General features: G+C 35.9%; 1 protein-coding gene across 9 annotated transcripts in view; it reads left to right on the forward strand.

The window, feature by feature from the left end:
- The window catches only part of Bnc2 (basonuclin zinc finger protein 2), a 429,028-nt gene that overhangs the window by 15,039 nt on the left and 401,803 nt on the right, over positions 1-12,186 (forward strand). The gene's annotated exons all lie outside the window — the stretch shown is intronic.

A 12,186-nucleotide genomic window follows, 5' to 3' on the forward strand; every position in this document is an offset into this window, starting at 1 on the left:
TGTCTGTTCTTGTACCCTTCATGTCCTGGGCATTCCTGTCAGATCTGTCTTGCTGTGATGGCCGCTTCACCCCACCTCTGACCCTGCTCCTAACGCCATCACCTGCAGCCCTCAGAGTCTACTCACAGGCTGGGGTCCTCTGCTTTCGCTTCCCACCCACTGCCTACCACAGCCTCCTGTCCCAGGAGGATCGCGTTCCCATCTCAGCACCTTCCTAAGGGCTCTGTGAGACCGAAGTGAGACCCACACTCCTGACTGGAGAGGGGAGTGCTGTTTACTGCCGTGTGGCCTCTGGCCGAGCCATGCTGACTGCTGGTGAACTTGCCTGGCTGTGCAGAACCTGACCCAGCCCTTTGTGTGTGGTTTTCCTCTGCCCGGCCCCATACTATGTTTCTCTGACCTCTTGTCCTTTGTGTTCTTTATAGCATTTATCACTGCTTAAAATAATATTTAAATTTTGGGTTTTTATATAGTTTATTAATTGTATCCTTCTACCCCAGGATACAAGGACCCCATGAGAAAAGGACCTTGGTCTATTATGTTAGTGTCTGAATTTCTCCTACCTTGTAGCAGTGTGGGGTACTTGACAAATAATGAATGAATGAAGATCATCACATAGGACTGTCCTTGTGATCTTGAACTGATTCTTAATTATTTCATGGAGCGTTGTCTGTGACATCTGGTGCTGCACTTTTCAGAAAAGTTTAGCTCAGAACAATGGTTTCTAGAATAATAGAAACACACCAACAGCTATGCAAAAGTCATCCTATAAAGTGTTGGGAAAAGGATGGAGTGGGGATAGCTCAGTAGCCCCAAGTTGATTCTCTAGCACTGCGCGCGCACACAATAGTGGGGAAATACATGAAAGATTTGATTTATCTCATTTTTGTGTACTTTACAGTGTGTACAGCATCATATAATGGTACATATAAAGAGGAGCATCGTATAGTCAAAAAATGAGACTAGGTTATTTTGTTTAAAGCAAAATGTGTCTGTCATGAGGCTGTTTCAGAGTGTTTTTGAATCTCTTCCTACTCAAAAAATTGTAACTCTCATATTGGGTTGAGTGAGATAATTCAACCTGTAGTAGAATCTTCAGATTCTTCATGATCTGTATTTTTTGTTAATATCTGAATAATTTTTTCTCTCATTTTAAATAGTTTAGGATTTTTTAAAAAATTGCATTGTTGGGAATTGAACCCAAGGCCTTGTACATGCTAAGCAAATGGTCTACCATGGCCGCTGATTTAGCTCAGTGGTTTTGCGCCTGCCTGGCAAGAGCAAGGTCCTGAGTCTGATCCCTGGTACTGAAAAAAAAAAAACAAAGAAAATGTTTGGGCCAGGGATTTAGCTCAGTGGCACCGTGCCTGCCTCACAAGCACAAGGTCCTGAGTTCGATCCCTGGTACAAAAAAAAAAAAGGTCTACCGTGAAGCTACATTCCCAGTCCCAGTTGAGGCTTTTTAATAAAGCGTAATTGGTTTTTTAAGTCTTAAGTTGCTTTAAACAGCTTTATTGAGATATAATTCACATACCTGTGTTCACTGCTTTGACTAAGTTTTACACTACTGTTTTGTAATTACAATATATATATAGTTTTGAAGGAATACGAAGACGAGATGATGTACTTAGAATTTGGAAGGAAGTCTAGTTATGTACTGATTTTAAATACCTTCTTTTTAAAATTAATTTTATTGGTGCATTTTAGGTATACAATATAATGACATTCATCATTGGAAATTTGCACCTTTACATAATCTCTCTTGGTTCTTATTTTTTCCCTATTCCCCTGCCCTCCCTATGTACAAAGACTTTGTTTCCAATTTTTCATTTTCTTATATTAATTCCTTTCCCTTCTTTCCTTTCCCCTACCCCTCCTACTTCCCCTTTGCCCCTTTTCTTCTTATTTCACATTATCTATTATACCTTTTAGTCCTTATTTTTATTTATTTTTTTGGTACCGGGGATCAAACTCAGGTCCTTGCGCTTGTGAGGCAGGCGGCGGAACCACTGAGCTAAATCCCTGGCCCTAGTCCTTATTTTAAAATACCTTCTTAAGTGAAGTTTTATAACACTGAATTAATAAGATATTTAAGATTTATAACTTGAGGTATTGAAGTAATATGCTATTTAATATATGATGGACACTTGAAAACCACAAATAAGCAGATGTAATTTTATTCTTTATAAAATAGTCACCCTAGAACAGTGATGGCAGACCCTTGAGAGCTTTTAGTTACTTAAGTAACCCTCAACAGCACAAGTGCCATAGGTTTGCCACCACTGCCCTAGAAGATCGTAGAGTAATGATGCCATAGGTTAAAATGCTTCTGGAGCTTTCTATTTGAGATTAGGGTTTAGGCAGCTTGTGCCTTAATTTTTTTTGGTACTGGGGATCAAACGCGCTTGTGAGGCAGGCGATGGGACCATTGAGCTAAATCTCTGGCCCTGAGTCTAATTTTTTATGACAAAAGATTTGATTTTCTGAATCATTTACAGCCCTGATGAATTTGGATAATGTCGTAATTTCATTTTAATTAAGGAAAAAAAGGAAAATTGATTTTTTACATATAGTTTGTAAGTTGTCTCTAGAAGTAGTTATAAATGATGACCTCTAGAAATATTTACATAGTGGTAGCCTTGTTGGAAGAAGTCTGTGTCCTAAAGTGACTTATTAATTATTTTTCCCACCAGTTATGGAACTTTACTTCTATAAATACTCATTTAGCTATATAAGAATTGATGTGAGATTTTATGTGTATATAGATTCATGTTTACATATATACATACTTACGAACATCTTTACTGTGACCCAATTTTTATTATTTTGCAGTCTTATATAAGCTTTATGTGATAAGTACCTGATAAATTTTGCTTTACAGTAGATTTCATGGATTCTGAATAAAATTTTTACAGAAGACTTCTGAAGGGAAAAGATATCAAGAAAAATTTTAACCCAAGTGTGAGACCATATGAATGTTCCATGACACTAAATATTTTTTGTATAGAGCTCTTAGTCTTGAAATAAGAGGGACCAACACATAAATCTGCATTGTATATTTTCTTAGTTGAGCAAATCTTCATGTGGGGCATAAATACTAATGATGTTAGACAAATGGAAGGTAATGAAGTACAAATTTGGTTCAAATAAACTCTTTCTGAGACTATCTTGTTCATACTGATATTTGACCTGAGTCAAAGGAAAAAGTAGTTGTTAAAGGGCATCATGACTTCTCTTTTCTGGTTTAGGGTTTGTTTTTGAACTGTAAATTCAAGGGAACATACCCATTTGTTTTTGATGAGTTCTTGGACAATTAGAAAAACATTACTTCATGCCTTCTTGGACAAATGTGTTGAACTTCATTCCAATTCATTTTACTTCTTTCCACAATACAAGATACTAATTTTGAATGGAATTTACAAGTTTTGGAATTGCTTTATTGTTACAAATAGAAAAATCAAATTTGAAATTCTACTCTATTATGTGAAGTCACATCCTTCCTAGAATGTTTGTACATGATTTTGAGGAATGACAGTTCAAGAAATAAAAAGAATGAAGTAAATTTAACTCTAGGAAAATTAATATTAGATTTCTTTCTTCATTCCTCCAGAGTTCTACAAAACTTTGGAACTTTATGATTTGGAAAAAAGTCAAGATGCGCATGTGTTGGAAGTAAGCATTAGGGTCAACTTTTCTAATGTTATCTTTTATCTGCTGCATTTTTTCTTCAGCCAAATCTGAAAGTCTTTTGCCATAAATACTGTATTAGGTTGTCCGCATAGTTCTGTGGAAGTAGAGAGAGCTCTTAGCAGGCCTATTATAAGTGGAAGGCTCTGGTGGACCAAAACCTGAGGGGATAATTAACAGTGTCTTTGGAGGGACCATGTGTGCTGTCTTCATGGGCCATTTGGCCTCTGAGATGGGATTTGGCTCATAATTCACCGTCATGTACTATAACTCCTGTGGGAGTCCTGTATAAGGTCTAGCTGCTTTACATTGGATAGGTTCTGAATGTTTTATTTTGTTCCAGGGTGGATTATTATATTTGAGAATGCATTTAATTACAGGCTTTATTATTTCCAACGCCCATTCACAATACTTCCTCCTCACTACACCTGACTTCATCGATAGAATTTCATTTGCAGATTAAGTACTGTATATGATTTTTGGGAGATGGAATCTGTTGGATTTGAAGTCTGCTTCCTTGTTTTGGCACCTTCTCTTTGACTTTTGTTTAAAAATTGTTTTCTAGGGTTAATTTTCTTAGGAAAAGAAATTTATATTTATTAAAATAATAAAAGGGCAGCATTTATTGAGTGCTTCTTAGAATATATTAATAAGAGTTTGCATTTTGTTGTGTTTTTATAAGCTGCATCATTGTTAAAAGTCTTTGAACCAAGACACTTACAGAAAGGATGCTTTGGAATAGTTCACATTTCAGTCTTTTGAAATTTAACACAGAAGCTTCTTAGGTAATTTCAGTTTTTTATGGCTCTATGTAATCTGTCTTTCCAGCTTCCTAAATGTGCCCCTCATATGAGTTTAATCATACTTTATTGTAATCAACTGTTTATGCATTACTGCACATTCCATTCTATAGATTCTCAGGTATATTTTGATCTTCTCATTTTTTTGTCTTTATCAAGGAATTCTAACTGCATTATGATTACTACTAGATTTAACAGGTAATGTTTTAATTTTTAAAGCCTTGCTCAATGATTATGGTTTTAGAGTATCTTGATATATCTCAGACAAACTTTTACTTATCAACATTAAATTATAGTCCCTTGTATATTTTATTTTTATAATTTAATGTTTCATTCCTGATTGAGAAACTCGTAACTAGAACTACCAAAATTTCCTAATTGTATTTGTTTAGAAAGCAGAACAAGCCTTCTTTGAAAGGTGATTCTTTTTTACCAAGTGAGTTTCATAAAGTTAACTTCCTAAATTTGTAATCTAGGCTCAGTGAGAACCAGAGAATGGTGTTTTTCCCCCCTGCAAGAAATCTTTAAAGAGATGTTTAAACAAATCAAAATCTGCATGTAACTTAAAAGAAATAATTTGATGTGGCAAGTTTTAAATTAAAAAAAAAGACACACATACTCTATAACCTTTCTTTGAGTCTTTGGTTTAAGTCCTCTGTCATATAATGCCAAAAACTTTGTTCTGAGCTGTGCCTGTGTTGAAACATGTATGCCTGTCCTAGTGTCATAACTAATTATATCTCTTGTATGCTTACTTCCAGTAATTGGAAAGTAGACCTACCGCAGCCTGCATTTTAACATTTAATTTTATCTGGAAGACCTATACAGAAACTAAGTTTTCTACCATGCAGCAGTTTAACACTGTGAACAGATAGTACTATTTAGAATATATCATTTACTTTATGTTTTATAGAAATAGTGTACTTTGGTAGAAGAAAAATTTTAGTGGTCCCTAAAAGTGCATTGTAATTTACTGGTAATTATACACTAAATACTGACTGACTTTGCAGTTTTGACTGAGGTATTTCATCTGTAAATTGGAAATTGATGGTCTAATGTGATAGCAAAAGTTTGGTCCCTTAAATTTTGTGGATTGGACTAAAATAACTTGGGGCTTGTTCTAGGAAGGTGCATCAAGTAGAATTTTCACAGAGTAATTTAGAAATTCTGTCTTGGACGTGCCTGTGACTGGGGCGGCAGTCTGTTGTGTGCATCAGCATGTGTGAAGGTATGTGGTCCTTGTTCATGCCTGCTCAAAGACAGCGTTAGCAGTCTTCAGACTCTGAGCCACGGCCTCATGGAAATTAAAGTCTTAGGACGGGAGCAGTTAATGCTGCTGGTAGATTGTGGTATTTAGCGTTATGCTGTGTTGCATGGTGATTTTGTTCTGTGGATTTAAGGGTCTAGTCAGAACTTGGGAAAGAATATGTCACAGAATTTGTGGCAATGAAATATTTTTAAAAATGAAAAATCCAATCACTTTTCTTAATAAAACAGGTCTTTGGGGCTTTGCTTAAAGAAAGAAAAGATGCTTCAATTCTATTTTTGATCATTATTTAAAATTTAATACTATAAATGCTGGATTTTCTTTTCTCTTATTTCTTTCATTTGCTGTGGTTAAAAATAAAAATTTTCAGTATTGTTTCAAATTTAACTCTTTAATTTTATACTTTTTAAAAAGAAATGCACTGTTTCTGTCATATGGTAACTTAAGTATGCAGTGGTATTGAACTTGAATTTTTTGTGTTTTGGAATGTGGGTTCCAACTCCTGGTATAATTTCTCCGTTTTGAAAACTGAACTCTCAATGATTTCTTTCTAATTAGTATATCATGACCTCTTGCGTTAAAAAAGTTAATCATTAGCCATCTAATGAAAAAGGTCTTTCTGTATTTAAAATGTCTATTTCTCTTAGAGTTTTGGGGATGTCATTCAAGTTAATGTAGGTGTGATAAGAATAAGTGATAACAGAAATCAGAATTTGCTGCTGATAAGGCACATAAGATGGATGGCTACAGTAGTTCTCAATTTACAGACGAGTTCTGTTTCAGGAGAACCTGTCGGATTCATTCCTAAGTCTGACAAAGTGAATCTTAGGTAAAAGATCACCCTGTTCACCTCTTATTTTCTTCAAATCTTCCAACAGGCTTTTAGCTTTTTCTGAGCATTAAGCTGAGTGTGACATGACACTGATGCTGATCCTGATCCTGCATCCACACACTGAGAAGTTTCTCCATCTCCTCTAGGACATTACTGTGCTTTTTGGATATTATTGTTGACTTCATTGGCACTGCAGACTTCATGTGTTCTATAATCTGGTCCTTGTTCTTTGGCATTGTGTTATTGGTTGAATGATTCATGTTACAGGAATGAGCGATGTCTGCTATCTCTTTGCCTTGGTCAAATCTCACAATATTTTCATTTTTGTTCCCATAGTTTTTGCTTTGCACTTCCTAGAAGCAAGCCCTTCCACATCACCACTGCTTTTCCTCCTGCTTCTGGGCATCCTGGGCTCTGACTGAGCACTGTACTACTGTACACTATCACACTGTACATGAGCACACAGCAGCATGACTATGACCTTTTCTGGCAGATACGTGAGCTATGTCCTCGATTTGTTTGGATCTGTGAATGTTTGTAATGCAAGGTCCATTTGTACTTGTACGTAACTCGAATGTTTGTAAGTTGGGGACCTACTGTTTTTTAAACTGTGGTGCTCCCTGGCCGTGCAGGAGAGAATTGGGCCCCACCCTGATGAAGAGGAGCAGCTCCCACTGTCAGTGCACCTTGCTTTGTAGGCCAGGGCCACTGCCTTGAGCAGATTGCAGAATTTACACAAAATAATGAATTTCTCTGCCCAGAATATCAATAACTGTTGCTTGGTATCTCTGGTTAGTTATTGGTATAAAAATTTAAAAATTGATAAAAATAGAACTGTCTTCTCCAGAATTCCCACCTGACCACATTTCTTAAAAGGAATGTTTGTTTTTTAAAATATATACTTGATTGCAGTGGTAACAAGTGGAACTTCAAATTTTATTTCTTTTCTTTTCTTGTATCAGGGGTTGAACTCAGGACCTTGCACTTGAGAGGCAGGTGCGGTGCCACTGAGCTAAATCCCTGGCCCTCCAAATCCTATTTCTTGACATTCTCGATTATAAATGCATACAGATATTTTATATGCTCAGCACACTGAAGATTGTACTTAGTCATAAGCCCCCAAATCAAACCCAGGTATACTCTTGATGGATGCAAATGTCCATTATATTATATGTCAGTATTTGGTGAATTAGCCCATTATAATTGTGTTGAAACTCATGTCTTCAATTTTTTATAATTAAAAAATTAATTATCTTTGTAAGAAATTGGTATCCCCTGAATGGATTTTTTAATCAACAAAAATCTGTACAGTAAAACACACACACCAGAATTTTCACACACTCATTGCTTCTTCATGGTATTCTCAGTTCTGAAATTGGGACTGGGAAAAGAGATTCTAACATAAGGCCACTTGTTTTTGAATATTTAATGAGGATTAAGTATTTGGTAGATAGCACAGTACCTAAGCCTTCTCCATGTACTCAGTCTTATTGTGATAGAAATATTTCGTAAAACTCATTTAATTTTCATTTATAAAATGACAATAGTATTCATTTATAAAAAAAGAACTTAAATGTGTGTATTAGAGCACAGCTTTAGAACAATCATAACTCAATACTATCACAGGACAAACGGAATAATAGCCCTGTCCTTAGTCTTACAACAAATACTATTAGCTTTGGAGCTATATAGATCTGAATTTGAATATTCTGCTAAGAATCTTTGCAGATTTCTTTATTTTTAATTATAATAAATGTAAGATTAACCTTGATTTTAAAAATTGTACAATTTAGTAGCATTTACTATATTCACATTGTTGGGCCTTAGAAATAACTTTTCTTTGTTCTGTGGTACTGGGGTTGAACCCAGGGCCTTCAGCATACTAGGCAAGTGCTCTAACACTGAGCTACATTCCCAGCCCTTTTTATTTTATTTTACTTTATTTTGAGAGAGGATCTTGCTAAGTTGCTTGTGTTGGCCTCAAACTTGTGATCCTCTTGCCTCAGCCACCCTAGTAGCTGGGAAAATAATGGGTGTGAGCACTGTGCTTGATCTAAAACCAAGAAAGTTTTAATTTGAAATAAGTTCATGCATACAAGAAGATTGGAAAAATAGTACAGTGAATTCCCATATATCCTTCACCTACATCACACAAATACTAATATTTACCATTCCTAGGCAATATTGTTTTTTTTGGTATTGGGGATCAAACTTGGGACCTTGTGCTTGTGAGGCAGGAGCGGTGCCACTGAGCTAAATCCCCAGTCCCCTAAGCAATTTTTTAATCGATACAATTCATATACCATAAATGTATCATTTAAAAGTGTAGAGTCAGTGGTTTTTAGTTTATTCACAAGATTATGGAATCAGCATCATTTAATTTTAGAATATTTTCTTCACTTCCAAAAGAAATTATGCCCAGTAATATTAATTCTTCCCTTCACCCTTCTCCCCAACCTTTAGAATCTTTTGACATTTGTTCTTTCCTTTTAAATAGGTGTAATAGTATTTATATTTCAATATGTTTAAGATAAAATGTGAACACACTTAGCACATGGTATTTGTCTAATTCAAAGGGAAAACACCTGTTACTTTCTGTACCTGTGATGGGGAGAGAAATTATCATATTTATATCTTTCCGAATTATTTTGTAGGCTGTGATGGCAGTTTCTTTTCTTAGTGAGAATTCTCTTACTCATTTAGCAGACCCACAGTGTGCAAGATACTTAAAAACACAGTGGAGGTTCATATGTTAAAATAACTAAAATAGGGCTGAATAGCTTGCAAAATTCCAAAAAATGTATTCATTAAATAATACTTTATGGATGTAAGCTTGGAAAATATATCTTTTGCAATGGGACCTATCATGCATAAGATCTTTTCTCATTGATTCATCTTTTATTTTGAAGTATTTTATCTTTTTTCTAATTTGTATGTGTTCATCGTTTAATTTTGAAGTATTTTATCTTTTTTCTAATTTGTATGTGTTCATCGTTTAAGCCTTCAGACTTTGTATTCTGATTTCATAACAAGGCATGGTAAATACCACAATGTGGTAAGACTGCTGAAGGATGGTAATGATTCTGTTGCTACTTTATCTTATTTTATTTTATTTTTGGTACCGGGGATCGAACTCGGGTCCTTGAGCTTGTGCAGCAGGCAGCGAAACCACTGAGCTAAATCCCCGGCCCTCTGTTGCTAATTTAAATGATGACGCGCACCTCATGATCTGGATTTGATTGATTTTTGTTGATATGATGGCTTGATTGTGGATATACGATTTAGCCAGAATATCTACATTTTGAGGAATAGTTATGATTCTGATTGTTTCATCACCCTTTTTACAAATGTTTCTAAATATTTATGGTGTAGTGGGAAGCTACATAAGTACCCTAGAACAGAGAACACCTGATAAAGACTTGAATTTGAATCCCAAACGTAATGTAGGAAATTGGACAAGGAACAGAATTTCCTTAAGCCTGACTTCCTCATTTGTAAATATGGAGGAAAATAACTACCATTGCATAGGTTTGGAGTGAAAGTGTACATAGTTTGGATATGGATCAGCACAGTGCCTGACATAAAATCAAAATTTATGAAAATGGTGGTCTTTTTCAAAGTTTCTTATTTAAGAAAGGACGCTTTATTCCTGCAGTGCCTACTAATATATGTGACCTTTTTAAATTTTTTAACATTCCTAGAATTTTTTTTTAACATTCCTAGAATGTTGTCTATTAGCTTATTTCTGCTTATGAAGGAGAAAACTGCAGTGTTCAAATGAATCTGAAGAGCAACAGAAACATTAATTACTTTGTTTGAAGTTACAGTGGTAAAACTCGTATAGTTTCAGCCGAAAAGCTGATTTTATTGTCAGGTTATTTCCTGTCTGTTGTTAGGCCTGCCTATTATGGAGTGGCTACAGTGCTTTATGATTTTTAAAAAGTAGTAAATACAAGGAAGTCATTCAATCAGAGAATATGCATGGATGGGGTAAAGTTTATCTGATGAACAGTTCTGGCCCTTTGAGGGGTAGGGTGGTCCTAGGAGAACCAGTCTCTTGCGTGCAAGGCAAGCACTCTGCCAGCCCAGTTTTAGCTCATTTTCCAGTAGACTTGCAGAATTAATGGTGAGTAAAGTATTCTCTTGGTGTCACATTCATAAACACGATATTGTATGGCTTGCTGTGGCTGGAAGTCAACATAGGGATACCAGCTTTCCCCAATCCCTTGACCTGCTCATTTTGAAGCTTTTGGGATGTTTTGCTGTCTGAATACTGGAGTCTCAGTGACAAAACTATATAGTGTTTGTTGTAAATATGCCTACATACAGTCACTGTAATATTTTGCCATCATGATATTAAAGAAAAACTTTTTTAATAGGGCAGAAACTGAGCAGAAGCAAAGTCAAGCTGGGAACTTTGGAGTGACAGCTAATGGCTTTAGGGGGAGATTCAAGGTTAACTAGGCTTCACTAGCTCTGTGGCTATGACAATAAATTCCTTCTCCTTATATACCGGGACCTTAAAATTCTCTAAAAGCAAAAGAGAGAGGAGAATATGTGACTGCCAAAATGAGACTGTAAGATATTAAATGATCAAGACACAAAGAAATGAAGGAATGTAGTGTTAGAGTGTATGTGCTAAACGTTCCAGATGGACATTGTTTGGTTTGGGCCTGAAGGCTCAAGATCTGGGGTTTTATAATCTGGACTGTCATTGACTAGCTGTCTGATTTTTGTAACTTTTCTGGTACTTTTTTTTTTTTTTTTTTTTTTTCGGAGATAGGGTCTTCCCATGTAGTTCAGGCTGGATTTGAACTTGGCTGTGTACCCCAGGCTGATCTTGAGCTCATAAGGATCCTCCTGCCTCAGCCTCCTGAATGATTGCAGTGTATATCATACTTGGTTTCCCCGGTACTTCTTTAGAATTCTTATCTAAAGAGTAGACTAAATTAAATATGGAAAAGTAGGTTTCAACTCTCAGGCAATATTGATAAATTGGTAATAGCCACTTGAGAATTCTGCAGTTGTGCCTTGGGACATTTGAGAAGTTCTGGGGAGCAGTGAGTCAGTTTCCAATGTCTGTCAGAGGGTGGTTGTGTGGGCCTGCAGGCACGTGTGTGTAGGTGCATTTACCGTATTTGTTGACAAATCAGTTTAAGAATTCTTTTCAATTCAAATTGAAAGTGTATAACAGATTACATTTTTCTTAGTTTTCAGGTCAGGAGGATCTTCTAATCAGTCTTTGTGTTTCTGTCTGGGAGAGAAGTAGAGGCTGGATGCCTAAGAGAGGAGCATATATGCCCTGACATGAAGGAAGGAATGAAGTGGTTTTGCCAGTGCTGTGGAGTATACAGCATGCTTGAGACAGGCTTAGGAGGGGCTCCCTTCTAACCTGAAGATGTGTGTGATCAAACTGGATCATTCCCGTCAGAAAGGGAGCCATTTTATGACCATAGTTAATTAAATGTTTATCATTGCTTAATATTTGGAGCAGGGGATTTATTTCTATCCTGGGGTACCATTCAAAGCTAAGTAATATTTTGAGTAGCATTGTAGTATCATGCAGATAAGAAAATAGGTGATAGCGTGTGACTTTTACC

The sequence above is a fragment of the Heterocephalus glaber genome, unplaced genomic scaffold (assembly GCF_053883595.1).
Source record: "Heterocephalus glaber isolate CG9 unplaced genomic scaffold, H.glaber_assembly_v1.0 deba00001481, whole genome shotgun sequence".
NCBI classification, from domain to species: Eukaryota; Metazoa; Chordata; class Mammalia; order Rodentia; family Bathyergidae; genus Heterocephalus; species Heterocephalus glaber.